Below are 15923 nucleotides of genomic sequence, written 5' to 3' on the forward strand. Positions count from 1 at the left end.
AGTCCAATTGGGGTAAGCCATTCCGCGATGATCTTCCTCAGTTGCCGTAAGAGGTTTTCAGCTGTGTGCGTATTCTGGAAACCGGTGATACAAAGTGTAGCCTGCCTAGGAAAGAGTTGGCGTGCGAGATGCTGCTACTGGTGCCGCCGCTGCTGTTCTTGCGGCGGGAGTCCATACATCTACCCAGTGGGCTGTCACAGTCATATAGTCCTGACCCTGCCCTGCTCCACTTGTCCACATGTCCGTGGTTAAGTGGACATTGGGTACAACTGCATTTTTTAGGACACTGGTGAGTCTTTTTCTGACGTCCGTGTACATTCTCGGTATCGCCTGCCTAGAGAAGTGGAACCTAGATGGTATTTGGTAACGGGGGCACACTGCCTCAATAAATTGTCTAGTTCCCTGTGAACTAACGGCGGATACCGGACGCACGTCTAACACCAACATAGTTGTCAAGGCCTCAGTTATCCGCTTTGCAGCAGGATGACTGCTGTGATATTTCATCTTCCTCGCAAAGGACTGTTGAACAGTCAATTGCTTACTGGAAGTAGTACAAGTGGGCTTACGACTTCCCCTCTGGGATGACCATCGACTCCCAGCAGCAACAACAGCAGCGCCAGCAGCAGTAGGCGTTACACGCAAGGATGCATCGGAGGAATCCCAGGCAGGAGAGGAATCATCAGAATTGCCAGTGACATGGCCTGCAGGACTATTGGCATTCCTGGGGAAGGAGGAAATTGACACTGAGGGAGTTGGTGGGGTGGTTTGCGTGAGCTTGGTTACAAGAGGAAGGGATTTACTGGTCAGTGGACTGCTTCCGCTGTCGGCCAAAGTTTTTGAACTTGTCACTGACTTATTATGAATGCGCTGCAGGTGACGTATAAGGGAGGATGTTCCGAGGTGGTTAACGTCCTTACCCCTACTTATTACAGCTTGACAAAGGGAACACACGGCTTGACAAATGTTGTCCGCATTTCTGGTGAAATACTTCCGAAGAGCTGATTTTTTTGGTATTTTCACCAGGCATGTCAACGGCCATATTCCTCCCACGGACAACAGGTGTCTCCCCGGGTGCCTGACTTAAACAAACCACCTCACCATCAGAATCCTCCTGGTCAATTTCCTCCCCAGCGCCAGCAACACCCATATCCTCCTCATCCTGGTGTACTTCAACACTGACATCTTCAATCTGACTATCAGGAACTGGACTGCGGGTGCTCCTTCCAGCACTTGCAGGGGGCGTGCAAATGATGGAAGGCGCATGCTCTTCACGTCCAGTGTTGGGAAGGTCAGGCATCGCAACCGACACAATTGGACTCTCCTTGTGGATTTGGGATTTCGAAGAACGCACAGTTCTTTGCTGTGCTTTTTCCAGCTTGAGTCTTTTCATTTTTCTAGCGAGAGGCTGAGTGCTTCCATCCTCATGTGAAGCTGAACCACTAGCCATGAACATAGGCCAGGGCCTCAGCCGTTCCTTGCCACTCCGTGTGGTAAATGGCATATTGGCAAGTTTACGCTTCTCCTCCGACAATTTTATTTTAGGTTTTGGAGTCCTTTTTTTACTGATATTTGGTGTTTTGGATTTGACATGCTCTGTACTATGACATTGGGCATCGGCCTTGGCAGACGACGTTGCTGGCATTTCATCGTCTCGGCCATGACTAGTGGCAGCAGCTTCAGCACGAGGTGGAAGTGGATCTTGATCTTTCCCTAATTTTGGAACCTCAACATTTTTGTTCTCCATATTTTAATAGGCACAACTAAAAGGCACCTCAGGTAAACAATGGAGATGGATGGATACTAGTATACAATTATGGATGGACTGCCGAGTGCCGACACAGAGGTAGCTACAGCCGTGGACTACCGTACTGTACTGTGTCTGCTGCTAATATAGACTGGTTGATAATGAGATGTAGTATGTATGTATAAAGAAGAAAAAAAAAAACCACGGGTAGGTGGTATACAATTATGGACGGACTGCCGAGTGCCGACACAGAGGTAGCTACAGCCGTGGACTACCGTACTGTACTGTGTCTGCTGCTAATATAGACTGGATGATAATGAGATGTAGTATGTATAAAGAAGAAAAAAAAAACCACGGGTAGGTGGTATACAATTATGGACGGACTGCCGAGTGCCGACACAGAGGTAGCTACAGCCGTGGACTACCGTACTGTACTGTGTCTGCTGCTAATATAGACTGGATGATAATGAGATGTAGTATGTATAAAGAAGAAAGAAAAAAAAACCACGGGTAGGTGGTATACAATTATGGACGGACTGCCGAGTGCCGACACAGAGGTAGCTACAGCCGTGGACTACCGTACTGTACTGTGTCTGCTGCTAATATAGACTGGATGATAATGAGATGTAGTATGTATAAAGAAGAAAAAAAAAACACGGGTAGGTGGTATACAATTATGGACGGACTGCCGAGTGCCGACACAGAGGTAGCTACAGCCGTGGACTACCGTACTGTACTGTGTCTGCTGCTAATATAGACTGGATGATAATGAGATGTAGTATGTATAAAGAAGAAAGAAAAAAAAACCACGGGTAGGTGGTATACAATTATGGACGGACTGCCGAGTGCCGACACAGAGGTAGCTACAGCCGTGGACTACCGTACTGTACTGTGTCTGCTGCTAATATAGACTGGATGATAATGAGATGTAGTATGTATAAAGAAGAAAAAAAAACCACGGGTAGGTGGTATACAATTATGGATGGACTGCCGAGTGCCGACACAGAGGTAGCTACAGCCGTGGACTACCGTACTGTACTGTGTCTGCTGCTAATATAGACTGGATGATAATGAGATGTAGTATGTATAAAGAAGAAAAAAAAAAACACGGGTAGGTGGTATACAATTATGGATGGACTGCCGAGTGCCGACACAGAGGTAGCTACAGCCGTGGACTACCGTACTGTACTGTGTCTGCTGCTAATATAGACTGGATGATAATGAGATGTAGTATGTATAAAGAAGAAAGAAAAAAAAAACCACGGGTAGGTGGTATACAATTATGGATGGACTGCCGAGTGCCGACACAGAGGTAGCTACAGCCGTGAACTACCGTACTGTGTCTGCTGCGACTGGATGATAAATAATGATATAAAAAATATATATATATCACTACTGCAGCCGGACAGGTATATATTATATAATGACGGACCTGCTGGACACTGTCTGTCAGCAGAATTAGTTTTTTATAGAATAAAAAAACACCACACAAGTCACACGACGAGTGTTTAACTTTTTCAGGCAATCACAATATAGTATACTATACTGGTGGTCAGTGTGGTCAGGTCACTGGTCAGTCACACTGGCAGTGGCACTCCTGCAGCAAAAGTGTGCACTGTTTAATTTTAATAATATGTACTCCTGGCTCCTGCTATAACCTATAACTGCTCCCCAGTCTCCCCCACAATTAAGCTGTGTGAGCACAGTCAGATATTATACATAGATGATGCAGCACACTGGGCTGAGCACAGATATGGTATGTGACTGAGTCACTGTGTATCGTTTTTTTCAGGCAGAGAACGGATTATATTAAATAAAACTGCACTGGTGGTCACTGGTCAGTGGTCAGTCACTAGTAAACTCTGCACTCTCTAGTACTCCTAAGCTCCAGTAAATCAAGTGTCTCTGTCTCAATCTCACTCTCTCTCTTCTAATCTAAATGGAGAGGACGCCAGCCACGTCCTCTCCCTATCAATCTCAATGCACGTGTGAAAATGGCGGCGACGCGCGGCTCCTTATATAGAATCCGAGTCTCGCGATAGAATCCGAGCCTCGCGAGAATCCGACAGCGTCATGATGACGTTCGGGCGCGCTCGGGTTAACCGAGCAAGGCGGGAAGATCCGAGTCGCTCGGATCCGTGTAAAAAAAGCTGAAGTTCGGGCGGGTTCGGATTCCGAGGAACCGAACCCGCTCATCTCTACCAGACACTCCTCCGTTCCTCCGGCCACTCCTGCGTTTTTTCCGGAAACTGTAGCGTTTTTTCCCACACGCCCATAAAACGACCTGTTTCCGCCCAGTAACACCCATTTCCTGTCAATCACATTACGATCGCCTGAACGATGAAAAAGCCGTGAGTAAAATTACTAAGTGCATAGCAAATTTACTTGGCGCAGTCGCAGTGCGGACATTGCGCATGCGCATTAAGCGGAAAATCGCTGCGATGCGAAGATTTTTACCGAGCGAACAACTCGGAATGAGGGCCATGGTTTTGCCCAACTGCTAAAAAATTACCTGCTGCGATCAACTTGGAATTACCCCCCATGGTTTTGCCCAACTGCTAACAAAATTCCTGCTGCGATCAACTTGGAATTACCCCCAATGGGCGTAATTCAGACCTGATCACAGCAGCATATTTGTTAGCAGCTGGGCAAAACCATGTGCACTGCAGTGTTGGGGGCAGATATAACATTTTCAGGGAGAGTAAGATTTGGGTGGGTTATATTGTTTCTGTGCAGGGTGAACACTGGCTGCTTTATTTTTACACTGTAATTTAGATTTCAGTTTGAACACACACCACCCAAATCTGACTCTGTCTGCACATGTTATATCTGCCCCCCCCCCCCCCCCCTGCAGTGCACATGGTTTTGCCCATTAGCTAACAAATTTGCTGCTATGATCAGGTCTGAATTACCCCCTATGTGTTAACCCAGTACAGCAGGGGTGGGGAACCTCCGGCCCGCGTAGCCGTTTGCTCCGGCCCACCCGCTTCTCTCAGTGAGAGTCCGGCGGCAGCGTGTCTCAGCTGTCAGGACAGGGAGGAGAGTGCGGCGGCGGCGTGTAGGACTTGAAACCAGCCGCCGGTTCGTGAGCCAATCAGAACTCGCGGACCGGCAGCCAGTCAGGAGCCGCGGCTGCCGGTCCGCGAGCTCTTTTTGGCTCTCGAACCGGCGGCTGGTTTCAAGTCCTACATGCCGCCGCCCAACATAGCCGCGCTCTCCTCCGTGTCCCGCCGAAAGAAGCAGCGGTAAGCAGCACGGGGAGGGGGGGGGGGGGGGCATCTGTATACCTGGCACTGTGGGGAAATTTGTATACCTGGCACTGTGAGGGGCATCTGTATACCTGGCACTGTGGGGGCATCTGTATACCTGGCACTGTGAGGGGCATTTGTATACCTGGCACTGTGGGGGCATCTGTATACCTGGCACTGTGGGGAAATTTGTATACCTGGCACTGCGGGGTATCTATATACCTGGCACTGTGGGGACATCTGTATACTTGGCACTGTGGGGAAATTTGTATACCTGGCACTGTGGGGGCATCTGCATAACTGGCACTGTGGGGGCATCTGTATACCTGGCACTGTGGGGGGGCATTTGTATACCTGGCACTGTGAGGGGCAGTAGTGGATCTGGCACTGCACTATTGGGGGCATATGTGTATCACGTCCCATTTTAACTGGCCACACCCATTTTTTTGCCGCGCGCGCCTTCGGCACGCACACTCAGTACCTCTAAGGGGCAGACCTACTGGGGGGCAGGGTAATTTTTTAAGTTGAGAATTTTTGTATGGCCCCCGAAGGATTTTATAAATATCCAAATGGCCCTCGGTAGAAAAAAGGCTCCCCACCCCTGCAGTACAGAGTCGACGGTTTGCATTTATTCTAGTGTTTATTCTTCCATCTTTTTAAGGGTAAAAGCAATCTTCCAAAAGCTTTATCTACAATAATAGTGTCTCCCACACACATTCAAATATGGGGGGGGGGGGGACACAAGCAGAAAGATAATAGTGCTGTAACTTGCAGATATCAATGCTTTTTCAGCACGAATTGCACGTACAAGTTACAACATAGAGTTGTTTGAGACAGCATGTAACCTCCTCAATGGCAAGGCAGGAGCATAATAGACATCACTCAGAGTCCCTCGGTAAATGTGGGCCGTGTCTCTAAAATATATATATATATATATATATATATATATATAGGTAAGGATCCCTGCACTCTTACACATCACAGCCAGCAGCTGGGGTGCCAATCAAAGTTCAACCTTACACAAGGTGGGACCAATAGTACAACATACTTTATCTCCACTATGTGGAAATGATAGCACTCTCCAGACTAGGATATCAAAATAAATCAAAGATTATTCACATTTAATGTCAAAGTCAATCTCACAGTTCCCAGAAGGTGTCCAACGTTTCAGTCCACACCAGGACCCTTTTCAAGGTTTAGGCAGCATAGTCAGTAGATTCAACTTTTCAGCACATGTCAAAGTGGAGGTAGGAAACTGGAGCACGTAAATGTGAACAATCTTTGATTTATTTTGATATCCTAGTCTGGAGAGTGCTATCATTTCCACATGGTGGAGATAAAGTATGTTATATATATATATATATATATATATATATATATATATATATATATGTCTCCCTTACATGTATATGCAAGGGAAACAGGAGAACAGAAGAAATCGATAGTGTAGAGACCTTTAACAATTCTGAAGGCTTTAATCACATAACACATACAATTTCCACATTAAAAACAGCATGAAACATCCTCACTGGCAATACAGGTAAATGTTGGATGCTACTGATGAAGGACCCACTGCAGCCCGAAACGCGTTTAGCTTGGCTTATTTCAGACATCCTTCATCTTGGACTGCAGGGACTCATTACCAGTGCGGAGGGAAGGTGCAGATTCCGGAACTTCACCTATGCCATCAGTGGCACACGCAGGGGGGGGTTTCGAGTACCTGGAAACCCCCCTGATGACCCAAAAAAGTGTTTTGAGACGGAGACACAGCTGTCTCCATCTCAGCAAAAGCCGCGTGTCACTGACCTGGGTTGGGGATGTTGTGGACTCGGGGGTTCTTCCGATGGTCGGGAAAAGGAACCACAGGTGGGTCGGAGCAGGGATGGTCGGATATAGGATTTCCTCATACAAGACTCTGATAGTTAGGTTTGGTAAAAGAATGCTGAGGAACTTTATTAAGGGACGGGAGCAATACAGCGGCACATGAAAGAAAGTGAACTTGTGGGCAATGTCAAAAAGTTACTGGAGAATTCATGAGCAATGATGAAAGACACTGAAGAATTTGTGAGCGATGTTTAAAGACACTGATGAATGAAGTGTGAGAGGTGCGGGGGCCTGCGGGTGCATGTGGTGGTGCCTGCTGCCGTGCAGGTGTAGACTCGGTACTCACCAGGCGCCGCTCGCTCTCACCTTCAGGTACCGGAACCCTCAACGGACCTGGAAATCTTCACTCGGATCCGGACACGGCGATTCCCTCTCGGAGCTGACCGACGACCGAGCTGAGGAGAGAATGGTCTACATTAAAGGGGGTATCGACCCTTCTTCCACTGGAACAGGGGATACCCCAGGGGTGGCCGCGACCTTCACCGGCTGGGTGAATGGTCATCACCGGCACAGAGCCTCAGCTACCCAGATCTCACACACTCGCGCTTTCGCACGTAGTGTGATGAAAAGGGATTCTCACGTCCATGAGCAATCCCGATTCCGGCGCTCGGGGACAAACAAGGGACAGACGTACACTGATGCTACTCACCGTCACAAGTCTTGCACTCCGATCTTCTCCACTTACAGGTCCCTGTAAGGAGGCAAAGAGAAACAGCCGTGCAGGGCCTAACTCTGACCTAGTGTCACACCCTATACTAACTACAACAGCAGAGCCCTCAAACTAGCTCTGTGGGTGTGGTGCAACATAACTAGCACAAACCTCATAACAGCAATTTGCCCTGCACGGTAACAACATATATCACACTATCGGAGTTACAACATAAAACGGTGCTGTCCCTTTGTCTACCCGACTCAGAACACCCAGTAGTGGGGACCGCACAGCTCACCCACCTACCGTACTCTCAGGGTGGCCTGAGCCTAACGCCCAGTGCCACCTTTACTCACCTTGGGGAAACGCTGATTCACTGGGCCTAGCGCCCCCTAACTGCCCACAGGCCGGAGGCCTGACTTTGCCCACGGGCCTAGCGCCCGCCTACCTTGCTGCCCGTTGGGTGACCTGGGCCTTGTGCCCAGGGTCACCTTAATATTCCCTAATGGCCAAAATACACTAGGGCCTAATGCCCTCTAATGCCCCCACAGGCCTAGTGCCTGGATTGCGCCTCGGGCCTAATGCCCGCCTAACTGCCCACAGGCCTGTGGCCTGACTATTCCTAATGGCCTAGTGCCCAACCGCACCCAGGCCTAGGGCCTGCCTATCCGAGCTGGGGCTCCCCCAGCTAACCGTGGCCCCGGGCCTGGAGGGCCCGACTACATGCCCCACAGGCCCGGAGGCCCGACCAAATGCCCACGGGCCGGGAGGGCCCGACTACGTGCCCACAGGCCGGGAGGGCCTGACTGTGCCCACGGGCCTAATGCCCGAACACCCGGTGGTCTAGGGAGGGGCGGGTACAGGGGCGCCTGATAAGGGCCTACCTGACCCGCTGGGAGAGGCACCAGGGGGGAGCTTCGGCAGCCCTTTGCTTCCCACCCCTGGTGACCCCTCCGGCGCTGTTCTTCTTCAATCTTCGGCCGCTGGCCCGTCCTGGCCAGCGGCGCCGCCGCCGTCGTCGCGCCGCGTCCAGCCGCCGCTGGACATCTTCTTTCTTCGCGCTCTTCTGCGCGCCCGCTCTCGTCCGCTCCCGCCCGTGTCGTCTGCCGCTCTTCGGCGCGGCCTCTCCTTCAGGCTCCCGCCCGGCGTCTGACGTCAGACGCCGGGGGCGGGGCCTATGACGCGGCGAGCGCCGATTGGCTCGCCGCGCCTGTTCCTGATTGGCCGGCGCCCCGCGAGCCGTGATTGGCTCGCGGACGGCACCGGATTCAAAAAGCCGCGGGCGGCGCTTCTCATTGGCGGCCCCAGCGGCGCCAAGTTTAAAGCGCCGCCGCGCCGCTCTCCGCCGCCGACAGCCTGGTGCAGGGAAACATCCGATCCCTGCACCAGGCACCCGCCGCCGCACACTCCGCGCTGGGGACAGACAAGCTGCCCCAGCTAGGGACCACAACATGGATGTGCCCACAGGGCACATCCTTACATTTCCCCCCCCTTTTTCCTTTGTAGTCCCTACAAAGTTCCTCACGACTTCCATTGTCCGCGGGTCAGGGAATTCCGAGGTCCTTCCGGCGAGGTTGTGTTCAAGGGTCCAGCCCGGACAGGCTGTGACCCCACATCCTTCCACCTCCAGCTCCGGGTTCCTCTTCTTCGTTCCTCCTGACCTCCATCAGTGGATCCTCTGGGGAAGTGGCATCTCCTCACGGTCGCTTGACGCTGGCCACCAAGGGGAATCTTCCTCCACGGGGACAACAGTCACCCACTCTTGGCCTCCGATATCGTCTGTGGCTTCGTCCCTGTCTTCCGGGTGTGGTATCGACCACCACCCAACAGCGGAATCCTCCGGGGCATCCGTTTCCTCCCGGGCAACAGCCACCACATGTCGAATTTCCTCGTGGGGCATCTCCAAAGGTCCTGTCTCTTCCTCTGGAACGGGTCCTCCCACGGCATCACAGTCCTGTCCCCGTACGTCGGTCCATCTCGGCACTCCCGGCAGGTACTCTTGCTCCAGGACTATCTCCTCCTCTTCACGGAGGGCATTCAACTGGGAGCATGACTCCACCCGATCCTGCCAGTCACTCTCGTCGGCGCTTCCGATGCCAGAGTCGTCCTCCATCTGTTCTGGGAGGGATTCGTCGGCGGACAGCTCACCGTAGTCCGAGTCCTCCTCCGATATCTGGACTGGGGTATTACTTTCCTCCTCAGCGTACTTCTTCGCTTCCGCTGGCACCTCTGCTTCCTCAGCGTACTCTTGCGCTTCCACTGGCATCGTTACTTCCTCAGCGTACTCCTTCGCTTCCGCTGGCATCGTTACTTCCTCAGCGTACTCCTTTGCTTCCGCTGGCATCTCTTGGTACCCAGGACACTCCTGTTCCGCACGTCCTGGTCGTGGACGGTTCCATCGCGGGGAGATTCCGGACGTCTCCGTCACTGGGTCTTCACGCTTTTCTTCGCAGCGTGGTCTCTTCACCTCCCAGTCGTCCACCTCCGCCTCATGCGGGAAAGGATTCTGCCTTACTGGGGTCACTTTCCAGGGACAGAGTAGGTCCGCGGCATCTTCCCAGGGGCACTCACTGGCCGCATGTCCTGGTCGCCGACACTTCCAACAAGGGAGGGCCACTGCCACCTTCTCCAAGACGGGTTCCTGGTCCACCTCCTTCACTGGGGAATCTTCACCCGTTGGTTCCGGCTCAGAGGAAATGGGCACCTGCGAATTAACTTCAAGCAAGGCCTTCCGCTCCATTTCCCTGGTTTCCTCCTCCCATCTCTGGGCGCGACCATCCGCAATCCTCCGGTCTTCATTCCACGGACAATCGGGAAGCGCATGCCCTCTCGCCTCGCAGAGCGCACACACAGGCTCTGCAGCCACCCGGTCCCAAAGCTGCTGACGAGATTCCGTCAGCTGCTTCACCGTGGCCTCGTAGTCCGTCCTGTCTTCCGTCCATGGACATTCCAGGAGCCGATGTCGGGGATCTCCACAGCTTTCACACCGGGAATCAACCTCGTCTTCGCTCAACTCTTCGTCCCAGGGACAACTGTTGTGCTCATGCCCGTAGTTTCCGCAGAGCAAACACCAGGACTCCTTCGCTTGGCCCTTCTGACGTCTTCGGTCCGCTTCCTGGACCACCTTCTTTGGGGACGTCTCTCGCCAAGTACACTCGTCGGCAAAGTGACCTGTTTGCCGACATTTCTTGCAGGGCGTCACAGCGGCCTTCTTGCGCCCCTTCTCCCGGCGCTCTTCTTTTTCCCGCTGGACCGACCGCTGCACCATCTTCAGGATGTCTGCCCCAGACACCGTCACCCAGTCGCTCTGGTCCGCACACGTCCGGGGGTGAGTCTTCTCCGGAGCCGTCCGCAGGGAGGTCTTCTTGGTGGCGTTCCACATCGTGTCCGTGATCCGGTCTCTTTTATCCTGCCGGCTACGCCAAGTGTGAGAGGTGCGGGGGCCTGCGGGTGCGTGTGGTGGTGCCTGCTGCCGTGCAGGTGTAGACTCGGTACTCACCAGGCGCCGCTCGCTCTCACCTTCAGGTACCGGAACCCTCAACGGACCTGGAAATCTTCACTCGGATCCGGACACGGCGATTCCCTCTCGGAGCTGACCGACGACCGAGCTGAGGAGAGAATGGTCTACATTAAAGGGGGTATCGACCCTTCTTCCACTGGAACAGGGGATACCCCAGGGGTGGCCGCGACCTTCACCGGCTGGGTGAATGGTCATCACCGGCACAGAGCCTCAGCTACCCAGATCTCACACACTCGCGCTTTCGCACGTAGTGTGATGAAAAGGGATTCTCACGTCCATGAGCAATCCCGATTCCGGCGCTCGGGGACAAACAAGGGACAGACGTACACGGATGCTACTCACCGTCACAAGTCTTGCACTCCGATCTTCTCCACTTACAGGTCCCTGTAAGGAGGCAAAGAGAAACAGCCGTGCAGGGCCTAACTCTGACCTAGTGTCACACCCTATACTAACTACAACAGCAGAGCCCTCAAACTAGCTCTGTGGGTGTGGTGCAACATAACTAGCACAAACCTCATAACAGCAATTTGCCCTGCACGGTAACAACATATATCACACTATCGGAGTTACAACATAAAACGGTGCTGTCCCTTTGTCTACCCGACTCAGAACACCCAGTAGTGGGGACCGCACAGCTCACCCACCTACCGTACTCTCAGGGTGGCCTGAGCCTAACGCCCAGTGCCACCTTTACTCACCTTGGGGAAACGCTGATTCACTGGGCCTAGCGCCCCCTAACTGCCCACAGGCCGGAGGCCTGACTTTGCCCACGGGCCTAGCGCCCGCCTACCTTGCTGCCCGTTGGGTGACCTGGGCCTTGTGCCCAGGGTCACCTTAATATTCCCTAATGGCCAAAATACACTAGGGCCTAATGCCCTCTAATGCCCCCACAGGCCTAGTGCCTGGATTGCGCCTCGGGCCTAATGCCCGCCTAACTGCCCACAGGCCTGTGGCCTGACTATTCCTAATGGCCTAGTGCCCAACCGCACCCAGGCCTAGGGCCTGCCTATCCGAGCTGGGGCTCCCCCAGCTAACCGTGGCCCCGGGCCTGGAGGGCCCGACTACATGCCCCACAGGCCCGGAGGCCCGACCAAATGCCCACGGGCCGGGAGGGCCCGACTACGTGCCCACAGGCCGGGAGGGCCTGACTGTGCCCACGGGCCTAATGACCGAACACCCGGTGGTCTAGGGAGGGGCGGGTACAGGGGCGCCTGATAAGGGCCTACCTGACCCGCTGGGAGAGGCACCAGGGGGGAGCTTCGGCAGCCCTTTGCTTCCCACCCCTGGTGACCCCTCCGGCGCTGTTCTTCTTCAATCTTCGGCCGCTGGCCCGTCCTGGCCAGCGGCGCCGCCGTCGTCGTTGCGCCGCGTCCAGCCGCCGCTGGACATCTTCTTTCTTCGCGCTCTTCTGCGCGCCCGCTCTCGTCCGCTCCCGCCCGTGTCTTCTGCCGCTCTTCGGCGCGGCCTCTCCTTCAGGCTCCCGCCCGGCGTCTGACGTCAGACGCCGGGGGCGGGGCCTATGACGCGGCGAGCGCCGATTGGCTCGCCGCGCCTGTTCCTGATTGGCCGGCGCCCCGCGAGCCGTGATTGGCTCGCGGACGGCGCCGGATTCAAAAAGCCGCGGGCGGCGCTTCTCATTGGCGGCCCCAGCGGCGCCAAGTTTAAAGCGCCGCCGCGCCGCTCTCCGCCGCCGACAGCCTGGTGCAGGGAAACATCCGATCCCTGCACCAGGCACCCGCCGCCGCACACTCCGCGCTGGGGACAGACAAGCTGCACCAGCTAGGGACCACAACATGGATGTGCCCACAGGGCACATCCTTACAGAAGAACTTGTGAGCGATGGTAAATGACACTGAAGAATTTGTGAACGATGTTTTAAAGACACTGATGAATGAAGAACTTGTGAGCGATGGTAAATGACACTGAAGAATTTGTGAGCGATGTTTAAAGACACTGATGAATGAAGAACTTGTGAGCGATGGTGAATGACACTGAAGAATTGGTGAGCGGTGTTTAAGGACACCGATGAATGAAGAACTTGTGAGCGATGGTAAATGACACTGAAGAATTGGTGAGCTGTGTTTAAGGACACTGATGAATGAAGAACTTGTGAGCGATGGTAAATGACACTGAACGCTGGAAGCACTAAAGTTGGTTCGGCCCGCAGGCCTTGCTGAATCCAGGGAGCGCTGGCAACTGCACTGCAGAGGAACACACTATTGCTCGGATCACTGGAGACTGTGCTGCCGGAAGGCACCCTGAATGCTAGATGCACTGGAGTATAGCTGCTGGGAAACACACTGCGTACGGGAGCTCTGGCATCCACTTTAGAAAAGAGACGATACTCAGGCGCCGAGGCTCTGCCCGGCGTCTGACTTTGAATCTCCCGCCTCCGCTGGATTGGCGGAACAGTCTGATGACGTCACCTGCTCCCCGCCCACGTGATGCCGGGTGTCATGGCGGCGCCCCTGCCCCGGGGAACTGCCGGGAGCCGCGCCAGCCAGACGCCGGAGCCCGTGGACCACCGAAGGCGGAGGCCACAACACAGACCAGCAAGCACGCAGGGGTAAGCGCGGCGAACGCCGCCTCTGGCGTGTGACACAGCGACCGCGATCGCGGACGGGGAGCTGCAGCAAATGCTATGCAGATCTCTGCTTACAGAATGTCTCGGGTGCCGGGGGAGCTGCTGGCTGTGCATGCTCAGCCACAGCAGCTCCCTCGGTCCTCACACTGCCGCGGCCGCCCCTCTGCTCCCAGCTTTGGTGTAGAACGCTGTATACTGTATGTAAGTTTTAAATCTTTGTTTATGTGTGTATTTGTATGGTATGCATGTATATATGTATGTATGTGGGTTTGTGTGTGTGCTTGTGTATGTACAGTATGTATGTATGTATGTATGTATGTATGTGTGTTTACATGTGTGAGTTTGTGTATGTATATATAAGTGTGTGTTATACATGTATGTATTATATATATATATATATATATATATATATATATATATATATGGAAAACAAGAATTAATATTGCGCCACTTGTGATATACACAGATATGCTAAAAGACAGGTTTTTTTTTTTTGGCAATGTCAGACACTCCCCTCTATATCTTAATGGGGCGTCAAGCTGGTTCCTTCAAATAGAATCAGGGGGGGTGATTCCCTGGATAAAATTTGTTGAAAGCGGGGGAAATGAAGGATATAGCGACCTAGGTGTCAATATAAAAGGTATATAGTTGCCAAATAGATGTAAAATAGATATTTATTCACATGAATATTAAAATATTACAGGATAGATGTAAAATAATTAAAAGAAAAACATTCTAAAAAATGGGACAATAATAAAACACAATATGAACTAAAAGCACTTAAATGAATTAAAACTACAATAAAAGTAAATAAGAGCAAGTATAAGAATTTCTTTCTTATCTTAGTTTGAGGTAGGTGTATGTTCCCAACGCGTTTCGTCTATTGAGACTTCTTCAAAGGGTGAGGGTACAATGAACCTGTGAGACTATTTATAGCTGTTATAGCATGGTGGGAGGATCATATTCTAGCAGGGAGTCATGTGATGCAATTAAATATATAATGCAGTTAATATATGTTTAAATTCAATATAAGCACAATATAAACATTAGCAGTCAATTAGGGATCCGAAATAAGGGAAAACGAGTGATTCTGATCGTTTTTTGCATGGTTAAAACATAAGAAATGTCCGTTTTTGTTGTAATTGCGGCACTTCCGCCACACTTCCGGGGACGGAGGTCGCGACACGTCATTTCCGCCCCACTTCCGCTATCGTCTGCGCATGCGCCCGCGGCGCTGCGACGTCATTCTTTCAGTTCACTTGATAGCTCTGGGTATTGAGGATTGAGGAGTATTCTTAAAAAACGTCCTCTCCCGGCGGCCATATTTGATGAGATTTTGGTTATTCAGTAAAGGTATTCTTGGCCATTTTCTAGTGGATTATCTGGGCCAGCATCCGTCAGGTTGCCATGGGGATCGTTCCATATAGAAAAAAACCGGAAAAGTAGTATCAGAAAGAATGTTCAAATCGTAGATTATATCTTCCACAGTACAATGATTGATATTAATGGACTGGTGCAAGTGATGTTTTTAACAGTATTTTAATAAAGTGCTGGTGCATTAATTATGCTATATTTACATAGATGGCTCTAGATAATTGTGCACAGGAGTTACAGTGATAGTGTTAATAAAGTGTACAGCAGTATTCTAATAATTATAATAAATACATTAAATATATATAAATTAAATATATATAAAATATAAATATAAATATTAAACATTAAAATAGTGATAAATAATTGTATGTATATATATATATATAAATACATATACATATATATATATATGTAGAGTGTTTTACCTTTCTCGGGCCTCTATGAGTTACTACTTCGTACAGTACCTGATCTTCCCAGTTGGTCCCCCTTACTGGTACTGATCGGGCCCAACGCTGCTTGGCTTCCAAGATCAGGCGTGTTTGGGCATTTCCAGCGTGGTATGACTGTAACTTCGTATGTGCCTTATGGATAAACACTCTACTAAAGTTGTTTAACAATGAAAATCAGTGAATTATATGTGCCTATGGGATGAGGGTGGTGGATAGGGGTTGGGGATTGGTGGGGTGGAGGGATGGGGAGGGGGGGGGGGGTGTAGGGGAGGGGTGGGTGGGGTGGGGGGGGTGGGGGTGTTAGGAGGGGGTGATGGGGTTTTGGGAAGGATAGGATGGGGAACCTTAAGGGGGTGGGATTACTGTATAAATGAAGGTTCTATGGATGAGAGATAATACCGTATTTTACAGGAATGGTGCAATTTCATAGTTGTCGTTGAATCCTTTTGGTTGTAGTGTTTGCAGTTGGAA

General features: G+C 51.7%; 1 pseudogene; it reads right to left on the minus strand.

Moving 5' to 3' along the window:
- Positions 1–15455: 15455 nt before the first annotated feature.
- On the minus strand, positions 15456–15574 carry LOC134930136 (5S ribosomal RNA; annotated as a pseudogene).
- Between the last annotated feature and the right edge of the window lie 349 nt (positions 15575–15923).

The sequence above is a fragment of the Pseudophryne corroboree genome, chromosome 5 (genome assembly GCF_028390025.1).
Source record: "Pseudophryne corroboree isolate aPseCor3 chromosome 5, aPseCor3.hap2, whole genome shotgun sequence".
Lineage (NCBI taxonomy): Eukaryota > Metazoa > Chordata > Amphibia > Anura > Myobatrachidae > Pseudophryne > Pseudophryne corroboree.